This window comes from Chlamydotis macqueenii, chromosome 15, assembly GCF_036417535.1.
Source record: "Chlamydotis macqueenii isolate bChlMac1 chromosome 15, bChlMac1.mat, whole genome shotgun sequence".
Classification (NCBI taxonomy): Eukaryota; Metazoa; Chordata; class Aves; order Otidiformes; family Otididae; genus Chlamydotis; species Chlamydotis macqueenii.
In genome coordinates this window covers 16112501-16125726 of record NC_141570.1, presented here as the reverse complement: position 1 = coordinate 16125726, position 13226 = coordinate 16112501, and the positions used below count along the sequence as shown (strand labels likewise).

Below are 13226 nucleotides of genomic sequence, written 5' to 3'. Positions count from 1 at the left end.
CTCCTGGCTTCTCCTCTCCCCGCCAGCGGCTGAAGTGAGAGGCTGCTCAGCAAATGCAGTGGACCAATCAGACCACAGGTGTTGAGCCGAGTACGATCTTGGTTACATCACTTAATTTAACACGGGTGCAAGCAAAATTGAAATTTTACTAATACATGTGAGGATTTCAGTATTTTTTTTCTCAAGTGAGAAATGCTACTTTCCAAGATAAGCTACTTTCCAAGATATAAGTTGGATTCAGGATTAAGAGCAAAACCAAGTAAAAGAAATGAAACTTTTTTTTTAGAAAAAGTAAAAGTAATAACCAAATCAATTTAAAACAATACTTTTGCAATGCATGTTCATTTTGAAGAAATGACAGAGGTATAGGATTATTTCCTAGGTTCTTTAAAATCACCTTACATTACCTTACTATTTCAACATCTTTTAAAAATTATATTTTAGCAGCCTTAGCTGAATGCATATTGAACATTGATTAGAGGTAGAACAACTACACTTTCACACTAGGAAAAAAAACTTCTGCACTTCTGGAACACAGCCCACCAGGGCGAGCAGGATGTGACACATCTGTTCTGCACAGACACACACAAAATTAGATACATACATACACTGACGTACTTCAAGCTGTCAGGACTTGTCAATCATGCAATTTCAAAAAAAAAACTAAATTCACTTGAAGGTTTGTGAGACTTCAAAAGTTGCACACTAACTTATACAAGCCATGTAACTCGGCAGAGTTGAGTCAAATATGTTGGGAAGGATAAGACTGATTACAAATGGTAGGCAAGGTTTCCATACAGGATCAGAAGAGCACTTCTCAACAAACATTCCCTTATCAGACCACAGTTCTTTCAAAAAAACGTTTTAAAAAATTTGTGTCATTAACCAGTTCTTTGATTATTGATTGCAGCTGTCATTTGAAGTAGAAATAGAGGAAATACTGCAGGAAAATAATTCTTGGAATTTATACAATTTAGCTAAGACTGTGAGCGCTGGAAATCTCAAGAAATATTATGCTTCTAACCTTCCCAGAGAATTGCATACCCTTAACTAACAGAATTTGGAGATGCTTGCTTTCTTCTAGCCATCCACTACTAATCTGAAAGATAAAACAAGATAAAAAAAAATGGCTTTTGCCTTAAAGACAGCATATAGCTAACTATATTAATATATATCCCTCCCAGTCTTCCAAAAACATTCACAAGTGGAAACTGTTAACTGACCTACTGAAATTCTCATGGCAAGCATCATTTTCAGGCTAGTGGATAAACAGGAGCTACCAACACACGTGGCACTAGGGATGTGTACGTTGGAGCATGGATGTATTTAACAGCATCGATGCTTCAAAACTTGTGCTACTATGGAAGCCTGAAAATGCAAGTGAGCTAAGGACACAGAGGCAGTCATCCAGCGGAGTGAAATGTGGAAAGGAAAGAAATTATTAAAATCAGAAATTTTCATTAAGGTTTAAGAGTAATGTAACTACAATGACTTCAAATATATTTAGTAAATATATAAAGGTTTCTAGAAATTGAAGATTATAGTTTACTTATATTATCCAATGTAAATTCTAGATGATACTTTGCTTGTTCCATGGTCCGCAGGTGTTTTCCTATTCTTTGCAGCTAACATACTTACATTTTTTTCCTGATTCCATCTCATATGAATCTAATTTTCCCTACTCAAGTCTTCTAATTTCTAATGAAAGTACTTCAAAACAGATTCTTTTTTTCATCCATGCTACTAGTGTGCATTTAATTTGTTGCACAGAGCTTTCTAATTACATGTTGACAATCTGCCTTCAAGTTTCTACACAAAACTAATACTAATATCTAAATCACTATTATTAGATTTTCTTAGAAGAATATGAAACTTTTAAATCTACTTCAGTGAAAAAAATATTATTTCAGCTATTATTTCAGCTGCCCTTCGGTCTTAAAATATTTCAATTGTAATTAATGCAACTGGAGAAAGATTGACTTATTTACAGTAAGATCTTCTGGATAAACTTCAGAAAATTGAAACAATCTATAAATTCCATAATAAAAATAAATATTATTTTTACTGTAGAACACTAAATTGGAGCATGACAGAATAAAGAGTCGTTGGTTTTCAGTTTTGGGGTTTTTTTAAAAAAGAAAGAGGATTTTAATATAAAGTTCTTACTATTTCTGTTCAAACTGTAATTTAGTAATATCATGGAGCTGATGAACTTAAAAAAAAAATTACAGTCATGCAAAGTTAATCTTTAATTCTGCAATGCCTTCTGTACCAGCATACGTAAGCCTGATATTTTCTCATTAATAACAATCTACATGGTTGTTTGTTTTTTTTTTTCCTAATATAAGCATCCACTTGTTTGGTCACAGCAGACACATGACCAGCGATACAGACTTCTGGAGATCATCAGCAGAAAGCCCCTCCTGACTCACTCCATCACTTCTCTTCCTCCAATGCTTTCACCTACAGTCCATGATTAAGAATGTACTGTGTGATTAGGTCCTTTGTTAAAGCACTACAGTTATTTTGAGAAAATAATTCCTCTAAAAATATTCAAAGCTGTGAGAAAAATAATGCGAAATCATTAATATTGTTATAATAGTAAAAATTCACTTTCCAGTGGTTCCAAGATATTTGAGCAAAAGTATTTTTCTAATTTTTTCATACTTTCAAAAATAAGGTCTTCTGTATAGTTCTTATTTACATGATTTAAGCAAATTAATCCACACAGCATAAGCAGAAATCCCAATGTACAAATGATGATGCACAGACTACCCACAGGCTCATACCTGACATATGACAAAGTTCATTGCGTTTCTGAAATACTCAGGTAGCTAAGGAGAACCCAGGATCAACAACAGGAGGACTTTCTATAAGTTATAAAGGATTTTAAACCACTTCTGTTAAAAATAGCTTTTGGGCCTAACTGTAGCCACCGTGTAGCCAGCACTACAGACCACTTAGAAGTGAAGATCTGGAAGAAGTTTAAAAGCATTTGCATGACTAGTTGGAATCTCTTATAGCATCCTTTGTGGAAGAGAAATTGAAATATTTTCAGCCGAAAAAAATTAATATCACTAGTTAATATTGTGCTGCTGATGTAAAATTAATAGAGTTGCAAGGCCTTGATCATGGGAATAGCTCCCTCCTGTCACAGGAAGGAGATGAAACTCGTAGAAACCTTCACTGCCAGCACTGTATGACGTCGACACACCGTTACTGAGAAACCGAGTTTACAATGCATCACCTCCCAGTACAGACGGCCTTTGCTCGCAGACAAAAAGTTTCCAACTTACCATGCTGTTATTTATTCCCCCAGGATTTTGGGGGATTTACAAAAGGGAAGAGGACAGAACTTGCACCGTAGCACTCTGTTACATTCCACAGCTAAATCCCAGCAAGTTACTAAGTAAGCCAAAGGGAAAAACTGATTTCCTACTTTCACTCTGGGAATCCTAAAACCTGGCTTCATCAAAAGCTCTTCTGAAAGCTCTGAAGAGGACAGCGGAACTGAGTTCTGTACAAGGTACGACTACCTCCATCATAACAAGCAAGTGATCACATAAGCATTTTCAGTGGCAGAAATTAATCAAGTCAATACCCAGGGCTGGTCTACACTGGGTGCTGGCGCACAGGTAGGCAAAATGAGAGTTTGTAATATAGGAACTAAGGAAGTTACTACACAGAAGGAGATTTAGTGAAGACTGTATCACTCTAACGCATTGTGCACTTAGCTTACCAGGTACAGCAGCTCTTCCTTATACATGTTCATTCTACTGTGTTCCCGATAAAAGTCTCTTACCGCTTTCGGCAAGTCAGTTCATACATTCTATAACACTATTCGCCAAAAAAAAAAATACAAACAAACCTACAGGAAAAAGTGAAAAAAAAAAAAAAAAAAGCTAAAAATATTTGTGTCCCATTTTGTTGATATTATTATAAAACTGTTATTTTATTAATCTAATCTAGAAGTTGCATTATTTATTAAATTTAGTGATTGCTATTTCATTTTGCCTTTCTCCCAGTACAGCTGGACATTACATAGCCCATCTTCTCTTAGACATTCTGATCACTGTTTTTCTTTGTGTCTTCCGCAATAACTATTATTTCTATATAACTAATTCCTCTTCTGTATATAACACATGAAGAAAACTATAAGGCTGCATGTCTCATGAACAATTCAGGAGATTTACTAGTATATCAAAGATCCTCATAAAAATTCCATGTCTGCTCTTGATTTGCTGCTCTAAAAGTGTAATTTAATATTGGCCTTTCCAGGCAGAAATAGCATTATCTTTGTTCCAGTCTGAAATATTGTTCTATGATGGGTTATTTCAAAATGTGTCACAGAAATGGATCAGAAACATCTAAGAGTGCCATTTTGTTGCACAAAAATATCGTATGTTAGCTTCTATTGTCTCATTTGACTAGGGAATTTAAAGAGAGTATCTTGAATATATAATAGTTTAAGTATTCTCTTAGCCCTTAATTATCTGTAGTCAAACTCCACGGCCTCAGTATGTGTTTAAATATGCTGTTAATTCCAGAAAGAGTGCTTCTTGAGTGTCTTCAATTATTTGGAATCTTTTTATAAATGGAATAATACTGAACCGTTCATGGATGGATGTGTTGACACTGAGTTTTTTCATCCATTATTAACAAGGAATAAAGCAGCATCATCCAAAAAAACCCCACACCTCCTTTCTTCTAATATGTTAAGAAAACAAACAAAACCTATATTTAATTCCCTTAAAATTATATATGGAGTTTCACTTAAACAGGATAATTGCATGGTAGGGAGGAGAATCTAAAGTAGTCAATGTCCAAATGTGATTTCTGTAAGCCCAAATCAGTATCTATATTACCTTCTAACAGCAAACCTGAAATACATTCAATTATTGAATAACCTGTGTATACTTTCTACACTTATACTTATGTAGTAAGTCCCTGACCCACACATAACCTCACATAAGTTATTAAAAACAGGAGGAAGAAGAAAAAAAAATTACTGGAGTGCTGGAGGTATTTTATGGGATCCCTTTATTGAAAAATTCTACTTAAAGTACCAATTTTCCTTCCATCACTTTCCTAAGCATAGTGCACTTTTCTTTATTATCACTTCTCTTCACATGTCACCAAAACACCCAGTGAACTTAGGCAATGACTCGGGGAACAGCAATGCCTGTTACAACAGGCACAATCTGTAAGCCATCCTTCCAGTTATTCTTTGCTGGTCCTATCTTTACAGACCTTTGGGACACAGACCTCTCTCCCCATTTATATATATTCAGTGTCCAGTATATTAAGTCGCGTACTGGGATTGGTAGGTCTTCATATCATGTAAGTGAAAATTGGACGAGCAACAAAGCCTGCAGCTCTGGTATAACTCGACAATGCAGCACAGCATAATCACTGTTTTTTAGTGGCAACTTCAGTCTGTGCCATGGTACCACTGGTATGGGGCACTGTAACGCCAGCCCAAAACCCCCCACGGTGTGACTGACCTGGTTCTCATCAGCATGCCAACCTTACCGCAGATGGGCTGTATTACACAGGAACAATTTATGTCATATTTCCATTCACGGTGCAAAACAGTTGCAATAAACTGTCCTTTACAAATATAATTTTAAAATTATTTATCAGCCACAGACATTCCTTTCCTTGTCTTTTAACTGAAAACTGTGTCACACAAACTCAACTGCTGCTTGTACCACAACACATAACAAGCCTAAAGAGTTTACTTGTGCTTGCTAGTGAGTTTTTATCATTGGCATCCAAGTGTAACTCCTTATTCACATACTGTCACCAAAAATCTAAAACTGGAAATGCACTATGTAATCATGTAAAAAAAAAAAAAAAAAAAAAAAAAAAAAAAGAAAAGAAAAAAAAAATGAAGTGGTACTGTCAGTATTGCCCATAACTGCAGCTTTTCCTTCCTAAACATACAAAATATGTTTACTCTGGGCTATAGATACAAACAAATAGTTATTCAGCGATATTCACTGCCATTATCTTACACTGGGAGATGTGTCCCACTGAAATTGTTCAGGGCCTCTGAAAATAAAATCTTTATTCCTAATCTTTCTAGGTCCTCCTAGCAGGCTAAAATCTATGTAAACAATGGTTACGCTTGGTTCCTGATGCTGGTTAATTTGTAACTTCAAGAAACAAACATGAGAGAAATTCTGAACTATAAATATAAACTCTGCGCTGTTATTATCCTATTCTTGAAATAGGATACTTGAAAACATAAAAAAATCCATTTATATTCTGCTGCTAACTGAAATGGGTCATACCCATACATCTGCTGATGAATAAAGACTGCAATATGAATAGAATCACAGAATAAATGGAACCAGAGCCTTTCTGTTCAAACACAAACACTACAGTTTCACCATGGCCCTGGGGGGATTACAAGTAGATGTGTTTATATTTTATCCTCTCATATTGTGTCAAGACACTATTTTCTGTGTAAATTACCTATTTCAGTAAATCAATAAGACAGAGATGCAAATCTAATGCAATTAGATGCAGAGATGCAAATCACTAATCCCTCAGTTCTATTTGCTTACCCCAATGGATGTTGGTTTTAACTTACAAATAAAATTATCTTCTGAATGACAAGTTGAAAATATAAAAGAGCAAAAATTGAATCATCATGCATAATCCTGCCTTTAGTTAGACTATTTCCTCCCTAGCCCATTCAGATTCCAGAAGCATGAAAAAACATTACAAAAATGATAATGCAATGTTTCCACACTAAAACATTCACTTCTACTAGATGTAGGTCTATGCTTGTAGATTCCCCAAAACAACTTTCACAAAGAAAATCTGACCACCAAACTGACAGATTGTGTAGCACTGTAAAGCACAGCTTCATTCAGCTACCTCCACAAATGAGTAAATGAATGAAAACTCACTATTTTGAAATGTACTCTTAATAAGTATTATGAAATGCAATTACAATGCAAGCATATTGGCGATTGTGTTATCCAGTGCCCAAAATGGAAACAAAATGCAGAAGATGAAACAGAAAACATTAGCTAAACGTTTTGAATACAATTCAACATAATCTTAAACTGCTTTAGCATTAAATTACAGATTAGTCATAGTTTAACACAGAGTTGTTTTCCATTCCACTTAACTGTATTAAATTTTTATTTCATATATTATTTTATTACTTTACATTTTGGAATAGTTTGTCTGCCTGACTGTCCATCCTAACACATGGATATTCCTAACTTTGTTATTCTTCTAATCAGAGGAATTTATTCCTCTGCATAACTGCTATTAACTTACTCAGCATTGCAAATATCCCACCCAGTCCTGAACAAACAAGTATTTTAGCGGTGACCTTGCAGTTTGTCTTAAATTTTCCTCTGAGAGATTCTTAAGTCATTGCTTTTTACATACATCCATAGCTGCTATCTAAATTACAGTCTCAGTTTTATTCTATCAGACAACCACCATGCGTACTCTAGTCTAGACCTCAAGTCCATGCACTGCACACCCAAGCTGACCTCTCTTGTCATGCAACTGGTGAGACAGTAGCTATAAACCAGCTGGTTTTACATCCAGCCTCTAAATCTACCTCATCCACAGTCTGGAGAGTTTACTCTGGACCAGGTTTAGCCTTGTCCCCTGAAGCAGCCAACCCCAGCACACATGGTCCAAAACTGTCCAAAAGCCAATCTGCGTGACATCTGACACTCGGTGTGCACGGGGAGCCTCCACAGTACAGCTCCCAGGGCAGTTTCTTGCAAACAGAATCTATTTTGCGTGTACTAAACCTGCTCTGCAAACCCCAACCCAGCATGTGGCAAGCGGAGATAATTTTCAGATTTGCTTAAAAACCACACTAATGCTGCAAACTGATGTGTTAACAACAGGAGACCAGGGCGACAGTTGTGGAAAGAAAATATCTCAGTATAATATTTATAATTAGACAGTTTTAGGCTGCCACCATATTTAATTTTTTTTTTGGTCTGTCACTAATCAGGAAGCCACAGAACATATTTCCTTTTTAGCCACCAGAATGACGTATTTAAATAAGAGAAGTTCAAGCATTATTGTTCCTCAAAAGATTTTCTTTGTGAATAAAGCACAGCACTCAGCTTTCTTACTCGCCCTTTAAAAATTGATCAATTGTATCCACAATAAGAAACATTTGAACAAACACCCAAGAAGTTAGAAGCAATGTAATAATGAAGGAAGGACAGCACAGCTCCTGCTTGATCAGAATGCTTTCTTTTGTTTTATTAATGTAACATTTAAACAAACAAGGCAAACTGTATACTAGGTGAAAAGAAGAGAAACATGGAAACATGGCCAGCAGACCGAGAGCTGTTGTTATTCCCCCCAATATATAAAAACTTCATGCCAACAAGACTGCCACAGGAATACTGCATCCAGTTTTTAAACCTACTGCCACCCCAGTTCCACTGAAACGTAGAGAAACTGGAGTGGATATGTTGGATTGAAACCAAGATGGGCGGTGGTTTAGAGCTCGTGCCCTGTAAAGAAAGGTTGAGGGAAATGAACTCGATTAGTCTGGCAAAGAGGAAGTTAAAAGGCAATCTCATAGATTTCTCTACTTGAAGAAAAGTTACAAAGATGGTGGAGCCAAAATCTCATTGGAATGGTAGCAGATTATAATAAACAAGTTCAATGGCCACCAACTGTAGCTTGGGAGATTTAGGTTGGACATAAGAAAAATGTTTTTCATTAGTAGGGCAGTGCAGTACTGGAAAGAGTTACCCAAAGAAGATCATAAATCTCTGACTTTGTAGATACACACAAATACATGGCTCACATGATCTAGCCCTGGTGTTAGTTCTTCAAAAAGAAAGCTGTACTGCACGACCTCCACAAGTCAGTTCCAATCCACATTTCTATGATTTTATTAAGAAGTGTCTGGTCTAGTGTCAAAAATCTTATTTGATGGGTATGAAATGTCTATGTTAGAGTATGATCACCACTGCATTCCACAATGATTATGCTAGATCTGTGTGGGGGCTGCTCAAATGTATCATATCACCTCACTAGGGAAAAGAGGAGGACTACAGAAAAATGCTGCTTCAAACAACAGCAACCTTAAACTAAACAAAGGTATGTATCCGAGATGAGCGGGACTACTCGACTAGTTGACAACTGAGCTGAACAGATCATTCCACTTCAAAACTTAATGTCAAGATGGAATCCAAATAGTTTAACTGGGTGGCCACTGACTAATATAACAATATGACCTCCATATTGCTCCTATAGTCTCAGTTGTCTTGCTGTCATTTGCTTAACATTTTGACATGTTAGATTTAACTAAAAAAAAAAAAAAAATTAAAATCAGCAAAAGTGTGCACCTAAGGTAAAGTACAAGATGATAGCAAGCACGATACTCTTCTTACAGGTGTTAACCTAGTTTCCAACCATTTGCAGCTCAAGGACTTCCTAAACCCAAAGCAGCTTCTGTACATTTAATAATGGTCTGTGGATTTCCCTTCCGTAAGCTAACTACAATGTACTTTTAATGCACGTGGTGTTTTGTGCTAGAACAAGGTACTAAATCAAGGTGCAGTCACAACCACATGTTTAATTATGATGATACCTGCTCCTGTATTTATCCCCCGACTCACAAAACGTGTTAAAGTAGAATTCAGATTTCCTCACGCAAATGAATTCATCATTCCAAGCCTAACTCATAGACATTGCTTTGACTTTGGGTCAGACATTATAAAAGGACCAAGTTTACTTAAAGAAAACAAGAAATTTGCATAAGTGCTACCTGGCAGAACTACCACCGAGGAAATTTATTACCTAGTAGTTCAAAGGGATAAGTAGGGGTTTTTTTTTAATTCCAGATCTCAGAATGAAGGCAGGCACCTTACTCCTTTGTAAAAAACATACAAGGAGGAACAGAGGCTAGAGAACTTTTGCCTACTTCCTTCCTTACAATACCTATTTAGACTTTTTCAATTTCTCTATGTATTACTTGATTTCTACACCTTTTTTTTCGAGCCCAGAACAGCTAATAAAATAATTCTTCAGTATGGAGTTTCTTTCAGAGATCACACAGGAACAGTATCAAAGCCTAAGTGTATACTGTGTTAATTAAACATACATCCAAACAGAAGGAACATCTTTAAAAGAGCAATACTGACAGTATCTATGATTTTCTCTTTAAAATGTGCAGACTTCGACACAATGACAACTACAGGTTGATTAACCTTGCTCCAGATTTACATGTGTAATCAATGAAGTGAATTTATCTTTCAAAAAATTAGTTATTGGCATTATTCTCTAAATAATCCTTGTTTAGTTTCCATGATACACATTTTAACGAAAAACTCATTATAATGTAGCATAAAGTATAATTAATTCTTGAAGATTTTATTGAGTAGATAGCTAGTACAGATGCTGAATTCATTTTTTTCTACTGGCTTTATTAATCTTTCATAAACTGGTACTTCCACTACAATGGCTTGTGACAACTCCACAGAACTTTTCAAAATGCATAAGCTGTCATCAGTGGTGTTAGTCTAACTGGGATGTCATCATTTGTATGACGGTACTTTAACACTCTCATTTTTGAATCAACAGTTACAGCTTTGTTTTATGCTTTGAAAAGGAGCATCTATATATAACAGATGGAATATTAAACAAAAACTATTTAATTTTTCTTTAGTTAGGAAATTGCTTAACTGTTTGGCTAACAATACTGAGAATATGTTTATATTTAGGAAAATCTGCTTAGTCAACGGTTAAGTTCAAATCTAAGTGTATGTAATCAATTTGTAAAATCATTCATCCAGTGACAGACAGCCAATTTTCACCAAAATTATGCTTTACAGATATGGTACAGTGAAATTTTACCCTAGGATTAGAATTGCTGTGCAAGCATATAGTTCAGCTTCAAAAACTCCAAACACCTTCACTGAGAAGTGTTTCCAGGGTATTTGCTGAGCTTATGCAAGAGTCATTTAAATTCAAAGAGAAACACTAGAAAAATGAAATGAATCCCAGGTGCTCTGACACTCAAGAAACAGATGCTTTAAGACATGAACAAAGAGAATTAGTGTTAGCAAACACGAAGGAATCCTCTCTTCCTCTGTATTCCTCTTATTTAAATTTATGCTTTCATATATAGTACTGTGGTATATTCTTAACTTCTTAATTTTATATAACATCATATTTCAAAGTTTTAAGCAAATTTATAAAACGAAGTTTGTTACAAAATTTGCTTCCTGAATAATACTTCTAGCTTACAAATCCACAACATGCCAAAAAGCTCCAGGCATGCAAAACTTCTCTGTCTTGTGAGGGCACATAAAAGAGTCAAAAGCACAAGCTCTTCCTCCTTCTTCCATTTTAACTGATGGGAAAAAATTTCCAAGCCACCTTGGAATGATAACTACTAACTGCCCAAGAAATTGGGTGCCTACAGTAGTCCTCACTGGGTTAAGATTATTTATAAAGTTAATACAACTACTCAGCTACATAAGATGACTCTTGAAACTAGTTTTAAAAAAAACTTCTAGCGCTTCATGATGATTCAGGAAAAATAATACATAATTAGTTGCTTAAGTAAAAGGAGAATGGGATCTCTATTAGTTGTCATTGAGCTGTGCTCCACAACTTGTTCTAATGGTTCTTCTTCACTAATCTTAAGTCCTTTCTGTCTCCACTCTCAAACTCAATTTTGAATTTTTTTTGTTTGTTGGTTATGACTAGAGAAGAATATTTTCTCCTGTGCGTCACTGAGATCAACTGTTCTCTAAAAGAACACTCACTAGATTTCCAGGTAACTTCTGTAACATCTTTTCCCCCACCTTGCATACTGGAACTGTCAAAAAGAAGCCTCTCAAACAGGTATATGCCCTAAAATATATTTTCTGTCACTTACAAGGACAAAGTCTTCTAAAATGGCCTTACTGTGTCTCAAGCTATCTGCTTTAAAGGACTGATCTGTTGTAGTAATACGGGTGCAACAATATTCTACATTCCATTAAGGAGAGTGCAGGAGATTGCTTAAACATTCATCATTCAGAAAAACCAAATGAGTTAAAAAAAAAAATAAAATCTGCAATAACTGAAAGGGACAACATGGAACTTAGGTTTCAGACTGCCTAAGGCTGAAAGGAAGGCTAAGTGTTACGGATAAAATATACACTACATAAAAATAAATAAGCAAGTAAAAAACAATATTATAACAAACCACAGAAATAAAAAATGTAACAACTTATAAGAACGTACCGGAGTACTCCTTGTAAAGAAACTAAACTGCACATCTGTATTTTGCCAGCCATAGATGAGTGTATGGGGGAAGATACCAGACTCTAGCTTAACATAGCAAAACTATGGGTCATTATGGGATGGATTTAAAATTGGATATGGAAATAAATGGAAGCTTTTTCTCAGTTTACATGAAGACTTTGTGAGACGAACCACATTGTGCTTCTTAAAAATTTCCTCATTAGGACCTGCCTAAGAACTTGATAAAAAGTTTACTGGAAAAGATAAGCTGAAATGGAAATGGTAAGTTCATTAAGGATTTCTGTCTCATAAGGAGGAAAAGCACCATAAATAGTATCTTTTTTTTATTTACTAGAAGGAGACTATGTGGACATAAGCCAATTTAAAAAAAAAAGCTACCAATTATGATATATGGAAAAGTAGAATTCTGTGAAATGCTGAAAATGATAAATGAAACAAATCACCATCCTTTCATTTTCTATGAAATGTCATTTTAGGACTTCCCAGCAGACCTGTGGGAAAGGCAGGAGATGTGCCAATTAGCCAGGCCACCGGCCTGTCCACAGTCAGCAGCCATTAGGGAGACTTGCTAGGCCTTGGAATGACAACAGCAGTCTTAAAATCGCACTTCATGAACACATCACTGGAAATCCATATTAATGCTACCACATGAAATGGCCATATTTCTGGAGCATTCTAATTTACCATAGAATGTGCATTTCAAAGTCAGAACCATCTTAGAAGGGCTACTCGGGAAGAAAAATCTACACTGTTTTGTAAATATATAGTATTTTCCAGTCCTCAAGTAATACTTCACTTACATAGTGTCTGTTGAGCATCTGCTATGCATCTTAGTCTCCACTTCTACCTGTCATGTGTTTCCTAAATAAAGGTTTTATTTTACAGAAGTGTACACTCAGAAAAAAAGCAGAGCTATAACAATCATGTCACTGGTCCTACTGTTTACCGTTATCTTCAAG

The 13226-nt window shown here is 35.6% G+C and overlaps 1 protein-coding gene across 36 annotated transcripts in view; it reads right to left on the bottom strand.

The window, feature by feature from the left end:
- RBFOX1 (RNA binding fox-1 homolog 1) overlaps nucleotides 1-13226 on the bottom strand; it is a 968785-nt gene that overhangs the window by 65216 nt on the left and 890343 nt on the right. The gene's annotated exons all lie outside the window — the stretch shown is intronic.